General features: G+C 36.4%; 1 long non-coding RNA gene across 3 annotated transcripts in view; it reads left to right on the top strand.

The window, feature by feature from the left end:
• Positions 1-8,150, top strand: part of LOC114817910 — a 113,253-nt gene extending 105,103 nt beyond the window's left edge. For all 3 annotated transcript variants that reach the window (XR_003765751.2, XR_003765748.2, XR_003765747.2), the window contains one exon: positions 8,027-8,150. This is a non-coding gene — a long non-coding RNA (uncharacterized LOC114817910). The remainder of the gene's footprint in view (positions 1-8,026) is intronic.
• Positions 8,151-12,075: the final 3,925 nt, after the last annotated feature.

Genomic DNA, 12,075 nt, shown 5'->3' with positions numbered 1-12,075 from the left:
ACTTAAAATCAGGTTGATCATTATCAGATTCTATTTGGTCATTAGTATTATCAAAATCTAAATTTATCTTGTAATATTAGAAAGATTGACTTCTAGTGCTTTGTTATGATCCAGCATGCAAAGACAAGAGTATTAGGGTTTGGTCATGCAAGTAGCATCTCTTTTTCATAGTAATTTGCCTTGTGAAGTTTGATCCTCCAAACTGAGCATGTGAAAGATTCATAAATTCAACTGGTAGCAAGAAATCCTTCAATGTCTCTGGTTTTACTCTAGTTTCAAATGCTTCTCAAATCAGTTAACATTTCCCAATCATTTCCAAACATGTTTACTTCTATATCTAGATAAAAGTTTCAGTGTTGATTATATCACCAGAGTTTAAAAGGGTTTGGATAAATTTGTGGGCCAAAGTCATGGTTCATTACTAGATAGAAAAGTAAGGATGTAAGAAAAAAAGAGAGATATTAGAGGGAACATTGCAATTTATTGGAGTGGGTATAAACAAAGATCAGTGGGTAACAACAAAGGTCACCATCACACATTTCCTCCAAGCATGCCTTTTCTACTTACAGAAATACAGGCTACATGAACCACTTTTTCCCACTTTTTCAAATTTTCATAGCAAGCTCTCTGGAGGGAGTCTAGAGACAAAGTCTTAGAATTTTCACAGATAATAATTTTTTTTAAAGTAAGAGTTAGTAAGAGATAGTAGAGAAAAGAGAAACCCTAGCAAAGCATCACAGATGTAGACTCAAGTTAACCCCAAAAGTGTTAGTAAACTTTTCTTTGTGAAGTTACTCAAGAGAAAGCTGAGTTCCCCTGTTGGAAGCTTTTTGGGACTGAAAAAAGAATCCTTGGATTATCTATAAATGTACATTTTTCACTGCATTCTCGGATTATCTATCAGAGAATAGTAGACTATGAGAATCTAATGGATATTTGACAATATAATATGTTTGGAGTAATAAAGTAGGTTCGAGGGTGAGGGAATGGATCAGATCTATGAAGTCTAGCTACTCGTTGTTTAGCTTTCTAATTTGATAAAACTACAGATGGAAAGGAATCTCATAAAAAATATTGAAGAATGAGTTTGGAAATGGGGTATATGACAATGAAATTCTATGATGCCATCCTTTCAGCTGTATCTTCAATCATTGGTATTTATTGAGCAATTACTATGTGCAGAGCAATGAACTAAGTGCTTGGGAGAATACAATATAAAAGAACTGTGAGCTTGTTGTGGGCAGGAAATGCTTCTGCTGACTTTATTATATTGTACTCTCTCTAGTGCTTGGTTCAGTGCTTTGTAGACAGCCCTCAATAAATATGATTGATTGACTGAGTGGGTAGATATGTTCCCTGCCCACAGTGAGCTTATATTCTAGAGGGAGAGGCACATTTAGCTTTTGTTCATGGGATTTTGAGTAATATCTATGACTCATTTAACAATGAGTAAGTTGTGCAGAATTTCTTTCTTTAAAAAAATGCAGATTGCAATATTATATACCAAATAGACAGTTCTACCTGTAAAACCTCCATACAATTACTGTATAATGAATTCCAACCCATTCATTAAAAGAGAAAATCACTTCAGAGACCTTTTAAGGCTAATCGTGCATGCTGTATAGTCACATGTAACTACAGTGTAACTTGTGACCATGGATTAAAAAAAAATCATCCCTGAAGTATTACTCAAGGTTTTAAGTTTAAATAATAGGATGATGCTGTATTATTTGTAATTAGAACTTTGAGAACAAAGCTGGAGCAATCTATGAGTTCCATCCCATTTCAAGTCAAACTAAATATTCAAAATCAGGCTTTCTCATTAAAGAAGTTTCTCCTTGTTTTTAATGGACTGCACCATAGATTAGGGTCCATAGTTTGCATTTTAATATTTAAGCAAGCTATAATTTGGCTGGTCTGATTTAGATTAAACAAGAAGCAGGTCTATTTCATACATTTCCCCTACTTTGAAATTTATAATAGCTTACATTTGAAAAGTTGTCCAATCAAACTGTATCTTGACACACATTCACCCCACATTTTTTATGCTCAAGGAATTTTGGAAGTATGAAAAGTGTGAAGTTTAGTTTCATATTATAGGAGAACAAAAAAGTCAACCATCTCACAATTTTGTTTTACTTAAATCACAGAAGGTCTACAAATTACTTTTATTCAGGTGTACCAAGCTTTGCTTTTTTTGCCTTTTCCCATTTATTATTTCCCATTTATTATTCCACTATGCACAATCAAGGTAATTACATTCTTTCATAAAAGCGAGAGGCTGAAATAGCCATACAGCTCATAACACTCTAGTTTTCAAGAGACCATTGAATAGTCTACTGCTGGCAGATAACAAAGGATTAGTTTTTCATTATATTACCATCACTTGGTAATCATTCTAGGTTCTTTAAAGCCTGCAGTGGAAGTAAGCCGATATGCTTTCAAATTTTGTTTTATATATCTCTTTTGCCTCTAGGTGGCACAAACATTGCTGTGTGATGACTGGAGAACAAAGAATTGCTTCAGAAATCACAGTGGTATTCAAAATATAAAGGGAAAGACTGGTGCAGCCACACCAACAAGCACATAATCTTAAAGCTAGAAATAAATCTGGTTAATTTCCTGTTCAAAGAACAGATGGTTAGTTATCTTCAATCTTATTATTTAAAGATTTCTAGGATGAAGAGTTCACAGTGCTTTGGTAGCATGTTCCATTGTTAATCCTTTAACAGAGTGTAACAGCATGTCAAATAAGCACAAAATCTTTACCAGTCCTGAAGCATTTTTGTTTTAATTCACCCCGCTGCTTCATCCCTGAGAATTGAATGGTTTATGTGTGTTCTTTTATGAATTGGTGGAAATTTCTGATCCAGATTGCTGTTACAGGGACTCAAAGAAATAGAAATTGTTACTGGTCCTGCCTGAGATTTGAGGAGTTTAGGGAGAGAAATAAATTGTAGAGGTTTGTTCAGCAAAGCTTCCATACTGTTTCCTGAGAGCATCTCCATCCTCGGGCATTTTTACTGCATTTTGGTTTGACCTAGAAATGGCATTATTCATATTTTTATATTCATATAGAAATCTTGGTGTTGCTCCCAGACCCACTTCTGTGTTTGTGGCATTATGGTATGAAGCCATATTTTGAACCAGGGAAGGATTGATCAGCAGGGCTCTTCAGTAGCTTTTCTAGAAGGTCTCTGGCTAAGACACTGCTGGCAAACAAGATCAGTGAAAGAAGCTATCTCCCCAGTAAGCTATCACTTTCTTCTTGAAGATGATGATTATCATGATATTTTGAAGTCCTGTTACATTTATTTTATGTTTTGATGTTGAGGAAATGCTCATGCAGATATCTAAGTGTTAAGTGCTTAGCGATTTATGGAGATTATATGTAGAGAGAGATTTAATTCTGTAAATTGAGCTGCAAAGCTTTTGTAGGTTAAATACTGACTGCAATTTTCAAGCTTTATTGAATGCTATGTTGCACATGTTTGCAGGCCTTCATCTTTTTATAATCATAAAGAGCTGCATTAGGTTAATGATACATTTCTTGCTGTGCTAAAAATAGTTCTTTAATTCCAGAGTCATTTTCCACAGAATCTCTGTCAGAGGTCTTGCCCTGACACACACCCTAAGTCAGTGGTTGCCTAAAGGACAGCACCTTCCCTTTCACCAGGTAGGCTACATGGAGCTGTCCCCTAGTTCAGAGAATAATATATACAAAGTAAATGTTTCCATGTTTTTCCTTCTTTATTCTGAAATACACATCATAGTGCTTTATTTTTCTTTCATCTTCTATGATGGAAAACTGGTTTACAACTGTATAAACCATCCCTCTAAATTATTTTGATTTTCCCTCAACGTGGGTATTCTGGTTTAAGATTCATCCTGCAATTGTAACCCACTGACTGGTTTAAGTTCATGACTTCAGTACCACAGACTGTTTTCAAACTTACACAATCATTCATTCATTCAATCGCCTTCACAGTCTTCACAATCACAATGAGATAGGTCATCATTGTGCACACTAAGTTCATAATGTTTTAAATAGTTTAACCTCCCTCCTAGGCCATCTTCCATATTTTCCATAAGGCATATGATCTCTGTGACTCTTCCTCAAACCTTATATCTGTTTCCTTGACTAATGTTAAGACTACTAATTTATTCCCTTCTTCCATGCAGCTGTACAATTCTTTCTCATGATCAATAAAATTCAGACTTGCCTTTTATGATAAGGAGAAGGCTTTATCCCAAAGTGAGCAGTTAGTAACATTATTGCCTCATTGACAGAATGATTTCTTAACAGTAAAGATAGTTATCTTGGATTTTGATCAACTGAAAAATGTATTCCTTTACATGATAATTCTTTTATATTGTATCTTGTGAAATTATTTCTCTAGTTGTTATTCATGGTGAAGTTGAATTATACAGGCCAGGTTTAACCTGGCCGTGGGCTTTTTTCCAGTGTTTGGAGATCTTCAAAAAAATTATGTTTGTACTTTGCAACTATTAGTAAGAACTGAAGCTTAACCAAGTTCCCAAGTTGAAGAACTCAAAGTATCAAAGATGAAAGCTAAACTTCAGATTAAGTTCCTCTTATAACTGTTCATGTGTTTATGACTTAAGTCTTCAGAGTTTTCCCCAATCCCATTTTTTATGACGTCTTGATAAAAAGCAAATTGGCACCTGGTTAGCTCTTTCTGTGGAGAAATCTGAAATCAGTGTGATTTACAAATGAAGTGCTCTTTCTAAGCAAGATTCAAGATGCTAAACTAGTATTAAAATCTAATAGATGGGCAGTGGGTGAATATTTCCATGGTAGTGCGCTTTTGCACATCCTCTGAGATGGATGTATCCATTCTATTCACTTGTTGTTGTTAGTAAGTAATTATTATATGCCAGATACTGTTCTAAGCACTGGAATAGTTAACAAGGTAATCAGGTTGCAGACAGTCCCTGTACCACATTCGTTCGATAGTATTTATTGAGCGCTTACTATGTGCAGAGCACTGTACTTAGTGCTTAGCACTGTAGTTTTAATCCCTATTGTACATATGAGGTAACTGAGGCACAGAGAAGTGAAATGACTTGCCCAGGATCACAGAAGACAAGTGGAAATGCCAGATTAGAACCCAGGTCCTTCTGACTCCCAGGCCCATTCTCTATCCACTAGGCCCTGTTGTTTGTCGCTGTTTCTTCTACATGCTTCTTGATGGAGACCATGTAGATCATTCTCTACCTCGTCATCTGAGTCATGCTAATATCATCTTAAATTGAAATGTAAAGTTGACTGAAAATGAATATGAAAAAACAGATTAGAATCAAAAGTCCCAATATCGGACCTCATAATCTTTGAATGGACAATTCATAGTCTGCTGAATGATTTAATCTTTCCCATGATATACTTGAGCTTTTTTTTCAGTATTATCTTTCTTTAATATTTGCTCTCATGAAAATGTACTCTTTTATTTTGAGGCAAAATTCAGTATTATCCCTCCCAAATTCTAAATTGCCTTTAGGCATAGATCCCGCTATTAGTAGAAAGGGAAGGAATCTCTGTTACCATCATTTACACTTTTACCTTATATTTGAATACCAAAATTTTTTTTAAAGACTTTTTTTGCCTTTTTATAATGGCTGCAATCATACAGATCAACTCTAAGTAGCTGGCTAGAGACCGAGCAAGCTGATATCTCTCAGGCTAATCATTTGTGCTTCACTCTGTGAAAATTTAGCAAATCCATTGTGAGTGTGGTTTAACCATGCACAGCCAGTGTGACAGAAGATTAACTTGCCCAAATGCTAAACTGAATGATTGATGGCCAAGGTTTTCATCTAGCAAAGTGCAGTTTTGTTACATAATTACAAGAATTATATGCTGCACTAAATCTATTTCCTGACTATAAATTGAAGGGTTGTTCTGACTGAGTTATGAAAGAATTATAAACTAATTTGTGGAAACAACATCTGTTGTTCACAGGGAAAAAAAGCTCTAGAAGGAAAGATATAATTTATTTCACTCCTTTGCAGCTATTTATAAGATTAAGAAAATATGAAAGCAGCATTGCAATTCTTGTTTTTTTTATTTCTGTATACAGTCCTATGTTCTGTAAACTATTTTTATGTAATATTAATATGAAGTTTCATTGTCATAAATGGAATTTCATTATGCATACTAAATGAAATATCAATTTTATCTTATATATGTATTTTCTGCATGATTTGATGCATACTCAAAATTTCTTCTTGCCATGACAGGCTATATAATAAAATAAGTATTTAAATATACTAATAAATTATAACTCTAAATATTCTGGGATTACAGTGATTCCAGGATTACAGTGAGTATGGAACAAACCTTTAGTTCATGTCTCCACATTTTTTCAACCTGAGCACCACAAAACTCCCTAATGACAGTGAAGAGTCCTAAAATGAGGGAAAATTGTTACACTGTAAGGTGGCTGGTTAAGGATTCCTGTCAAAGAGAGTGATGGAAAAGAGAAGAGAGAAATTATTTTTGGGTAGCATCAATTTGGATTGATTGGAACAAAGAGAGGTCAGTGTCATAAATGACAGATTGAAGGAAAGTTCCCTTTGTATCCCTTGGGGAAAACTGAATATGTTTAAAATAGCTGTGGTTGTGGAAAGATTATAAAAATCCTGTTGTAAAGAATAGGTAGGATGCAGTGTTCACCGATGAGAAATGAGATACCAAAGCCCGAACAGCTCAAGGATACGGAGGAAGTTGGAATTTCCTGTGCTAAAATATGAGGGAAAAGTTTTTTTGAGGGAGTCAAATTAAAGCCTGGGTGGGGCCTTATCCCTTCTGTCTTTTCTGTCCCTTCTTTCCCCACTTGGTATTGAGGCAATTAAGTCAGGATACAGAAGCAGAAGCAAGAAGCAGCATGGCACAGTGGATAGAGCATAATCCTGGGAGTGGAAGGTAATAGATTCTAATCCTGGTTCGGCACCTTGTCTGCTGTGTGACCTTGGGCGTCATTTCACTTCTCTTTGCCTCAGTTTCCTCATCTGTACAATGGGGATTGAGACGGTGAACCCCATGTGGGACAGGCACTGTGTCTAACCCAATTTGCTTGTATCCATCTCAGCACTTGTAAAGTAGCTGGCACATAGTAAGCACTTAACAAATACAATTATTATTATTATCATTATTATTATTATTATAATACATCATAGGGCTGGGGTTGGGGGAGTGAGCAGAAGATCTCTCTGTATCAGTATTCAGTCCTCTTCCCAAAGCTGTCATTGCCTTCCTCTTGACCAGAAAAATTTTTTCATTATCTTTATCAATAACAACAGCATGTGCTGAACACCTCTTGTGGGCAGAGCTATGTCATTATTATTATTATTATTATGCTATTTGTTAAGTGCTTATTATGTGCCAAGCACTGATCTATGTGCTGGGGTAGATACAAGGTAATCAGATTGTTCCACGTAAGGCTCACAGTCTTAATCCCCATTTTACAGATAGGTAACTGAGTCACAGAGAAGTTAAGTGACTTGTCCAAGGTTACACAGCAGACAAGTGAAACAGCCAGAATTATGACACAGCCATATCCTCTGACTCCTAAGCCCATGTTCTTTCCATTATTCTACGCTGCTAGGGGCTTGCTAACATAGAGAAAATGAAAAGACACAGTCCTTTACAATCTAATCAGTGAGACAAACCAAATACAAATTCTAAACATACTACAGCCAGCAGTACTATTGTCATTTAAAAAAGTAGATTGCAAGAGACAAAAGAGAAAGGGAAAACTAGTTGGATGAGTTTTATGTTGATTACTTTGAATTTCCTCAAAATCTCTCCCCAGACTAAGAGTAGGTGCCAAGGGAGTAGGTTATATAGCCACAGTAGGACTGGCATGATGAGACGAAAGTAGAATTCACTGATAAGAATGAGCTCATGATCCTCTTTTTCCCTGAAATAATTTGTTTAAAAAATTAGGCATCCTCTTTGTAATTTTTCTGCCTTTTAGTGGTTTCTGTTCATTTTTTTCATTTTCAGCTTGATAAGAAAATCACTTAGGGAAGAATAATGTATTTGACAAAACTGAACTTCTACGTGAAGCATCTGTTGGAAGCTGTACTTGGGAAGTAAGTAAAATTGCAGCCTGTGATCACTGGAGAGCTCTCACATGCATAACTTTAAGTGTAAATGGACTAGACTTCCATTACTTTAATTGATTCCCCCTTCAAAAAAAAAAAAGGGAAAAGCACAGAAATGAAAAGAAAGTTGAGAAGGGTAAAACTCACCATCCCTTCCTTTTCATTCCATTCTCCATTTTGTAAGGACCTACTGGTGCACTCCACAATTTTCCAGAGCCCATTGTCCTATACTGTGGCAGATATCTAATACTTCAGAAGAACAAAAGTTTTAGGTTACCGAGCAACATGCAATTTTCATCAAACAATTGAATTTGGACAAATCCTTCTAGCACTCAAGGCTTCTAACCACATTAGAGGACTAGTTAGTTTATATTCAAAGATTAAATGATTAAGGGAAAATGATGTCCATATGTGGGCAAAGTTTGACTGACATGGCCTTCCACACCAGGTATATTTACCTTCAACCTCCTGTTGTACTGGCATGGTTTTTTTATCAACAGTGATGTAACTAATGTTGGTTCTCTTGAAGCCTCTTCTCAAAGAATTGTCACATTTTTGATCGCTGTATGTTGGGTTGCTGCTCTTCCACCAAATGCTCCCTTGTTATGCCATATTTTCTGAGGTTATACATCACTATAAACCTAAAATGTTTCTTCTCTACTTTATCAAGGTTTCTTGAGTGGTTCTTCCTACTTCTATTCTTCTCCATCAAACTCAAAACATCCTTCAAGGTGTCTTCCACCAAGCCATAATGCTCATTCTTAAGCTAAAATACTCATTTCCTCTTCCTTGTAATAGTTTTGGTTGACTTCTCACACTGATGTAACACCTTTTTGCCATGCTTTTTTTCTCATGGACTGAAGGACATGGCAGCCCTTCCTTCAGAATTATTCCTCTCTCACAGGCTTTTTTCTCTCACATTTATTGTGGATTGCAGTGTGAACATTCCTGTGTTCATGGCAAAGATGCCAACAGTTTTAGGGATTTGGGGCATCGTAGTTCACAACAGCCCTTGATACTGTTGGAGGTTTAAGTGTATTATGGGAATGCAGCTTTATTCCTTATCATGCTTGTTCTAAACAAGGACTTCTCTATCACCCATAAAAATTATTTTAGGCTGCCAAGTACATCAGGCAAATTCAATGGTTGGCATTTCACTTTACTTCCAATATTTTCTTGCTATCACATGGTAATTTTAGTATAATGCCATGTTTTCTCCATTACCACTTGGCATGATGTTTTTCATTTGCTCCACACAACAGGAGTTTACATTTTAACTTTTGCCGTGCCGCTTCTGGACTACCCAAACTACCACTTGGCTCTCTCTGTGATAGACAATATTTTGAACAGAAAGGATATAGAAAACTTGAACTGCCTCAGGATCTTGGCTTACACCATATTGTGTACATACCAGAAAATGGAAGATAAATTACATTTTTTCCAAAGGATGCAGTAGTCAATACAACTAAACTGCTGTGCATTCTAAATCTCTGCATTAAGGCAAATAGACATTTTCCAAATGGGGATTTGAAAGGAGGAGCAGCATGGCCTCGAGGATAGAGTACAGTCATGGGATTCAGAAGGATCTGGTTTCTATCCTGGTCCTACTGCTTACCTGATGTGAGACCTTGGGCAAGTCACTTAACTTCTCTGTTTCTCAGTTACCTCATCAAAAAAATGGCGATTAAGACTTTAAACCCCATTTGGAACATAGACTGTGTCCAACTTGATTAGCATCCCAATGCTTAGTACAGTGCCCAGCACATAGTAAGTGTTTAACAAATGCCATAAAAATATCTAGGATGCTCAGAACCTAGGCATCTTGTCACAGTGGCAAGTGAATGACTGTGGAACACAGTATTTGTCCATTTGCATATAGGTGCTCACATGTTTTACAGGGATAAATTCAACATAAGCATTATTGTCTGTTGTTCAACCATTTATTCAAGCTTACATGGTGCAGAGGGGATTTACAAACACTGTATAACAGAAATACTATATAGCAGTCAGATGTATATCATATAATAATATTTTTAAAAATTAAATGTACATAATATTAAAATTAGATATTACTTCCTTTATTAGCAGAAATAGTGACCTCATCTCCTCATTCCAAAACTTCAGAAGGCTCAGCAGTATACTTTGAAGAGACTCAGATAGATTGCAACTCTCCTTTGGATCCCTCCATCAACATTTGAGATAGTAGGGGAGAGACTTGTGGAGAGAATGAGGAAGGTAATCCCTGAGCCACAGAGCCCGGGCTTGGGAATCAGAGGTCATGTGTTCTAATCCTGACTATGCCACTTGTCAGCTGTGTGACTTTGGGCAAGTCACTTAACTTCTCTGGGCTTCAGTTACCTCATCTATAAAATGGGGATTGAGACTGTGAGCCCCACATGGGACTGGAACTGTGTCTAACCCGATCTGCTTATATCCACCCCAGCACTTAGTATAGGCCTGGCACATAGTTAAGCACTAACAAATACCATACTTATTATCAATTATTATTATTACTATGCACACAGGAAGTACTCCCTGAGTTCTATTACTCCTTGTCCAAACCCACAACCTTGACCCTGGCCTGTGGCTATCAGGGACCACTCCAGAGACTCAGTTAAGGGCTACAACAAATCCCTTCATTATGCTACCACAGCCAGCTTTAGTACCCACTAAGCTCTGGGAGTAAAGACACAGGTGGACAAAGAGACATGGTCTTTGCATGCTGTCAATCAAAGAGTATAAGAAGGGAGAAGGGACAGGAGACAGTGGAGACAGACATATCCAGAATGATGAAACAATAAAACACAACTCAAACAATGCAACAAAATGAAAACAAAATCAGTAGGGTATTGTAACTAGAGCAGAAGAGGCTTTTTTGGCTCAGAATCCAAGGCACACCCACAGCCAAAACAACCACTATGGCAGCCACCAGTCTTTATGAGGTTTCATGGAAAACTCATACTGTGGATGTCTTTCTCAGGTTAACTTTCTTCACTCCATCTGGCATAACTCCAACTCTGTCACTGAAGACTTGTCAGGGATTTTCCTGGTTGTTTTCCTTTGTAGACCCTTGAACACTAAAAAAGGACCTATCAGTGTTGGGGAACAATAAAAAGGTAAAGGATATGCATGAAGAAGAGTGTGTATGTTGGCATATATTTATATGTGTACATATAGATAACCAGAAAACAAGATGCATCTTCTGAAGGCATTTATATACCAATGGATATCTTCAGCATTTACCTCCTACCTTCCCATTGTCTTAATAAACTGGATACTTCAATCTGTCTTTCAGATTTCCTAGGAATTGTATACTATGTATTTATTATTTGTAACCCAGTCTGAAAATCTTTAAGAAGATGATTTAATCAGATGCCATTTCTTCTCACTAAGAAACAAGCTTATGGAATATTTATTGGTATTCTGTTCTTGTCTAAGAATTAAAAGACATTTTAGTAATCTAGTAGAGAGATTGATCAGAATTTAAAGAATGGTAAACCGCATATCTGATCATCACTGCCAGTGTTTCTAAATCCTAAGTGAATCCCAGTGATCCAAGTTAATCCTTCGACAAGTTACAATTCGTCCACTGTTGAGGGCTTTGAAAGAAAACATTTCTAGCTTCCAAGTCACGTTAGCCTGCTGAAGGAGGGTCATGAACAAATGACTTGACTAGAGTTAAGAATCATTGTGCACAACAGCTGTGAATACACTTTACTTCATGTTTTTTTTTGTCAAATAATTGAATATCAGGCACCAGTCCATAACTGGGTGCTTTTCCGTCACCTCTTGTCAGCTGTGAGATTTAAGGTGAAGAGTTATATGAGGCTACAGCAGTTCAGTAAGTTGCTATTTATAATTCAGAATGTTATGGGACTTACATGATTAAGGCATGCTCCAATCCAAGTCTATTAAAATTAGTAAAATTAATGTGTTAGTACAAAACTG

Source organism: Ornithorhynchus anatinus, chromosome 17 (assembly GCF_004115215.2).
Source record: "Ornithorhynchus anatinus isolate Pmale09 chromosome 17, mOrnAna1.pri.v4, whole genome shotgun sequence".
Classification (NCBI taxonomy): Eukaryota; Metazoa; Chordata; class Mammalia; order Monotremata; family Ornithorhynchidae; genus Ornithorhynchus; species Ornithorhynchus anatinus.
The sequence above is the reverse complement of the archived record's forward strand: the minus strand, read 5'-3'. Positions and strand labels throughout refer to the sequence as shown.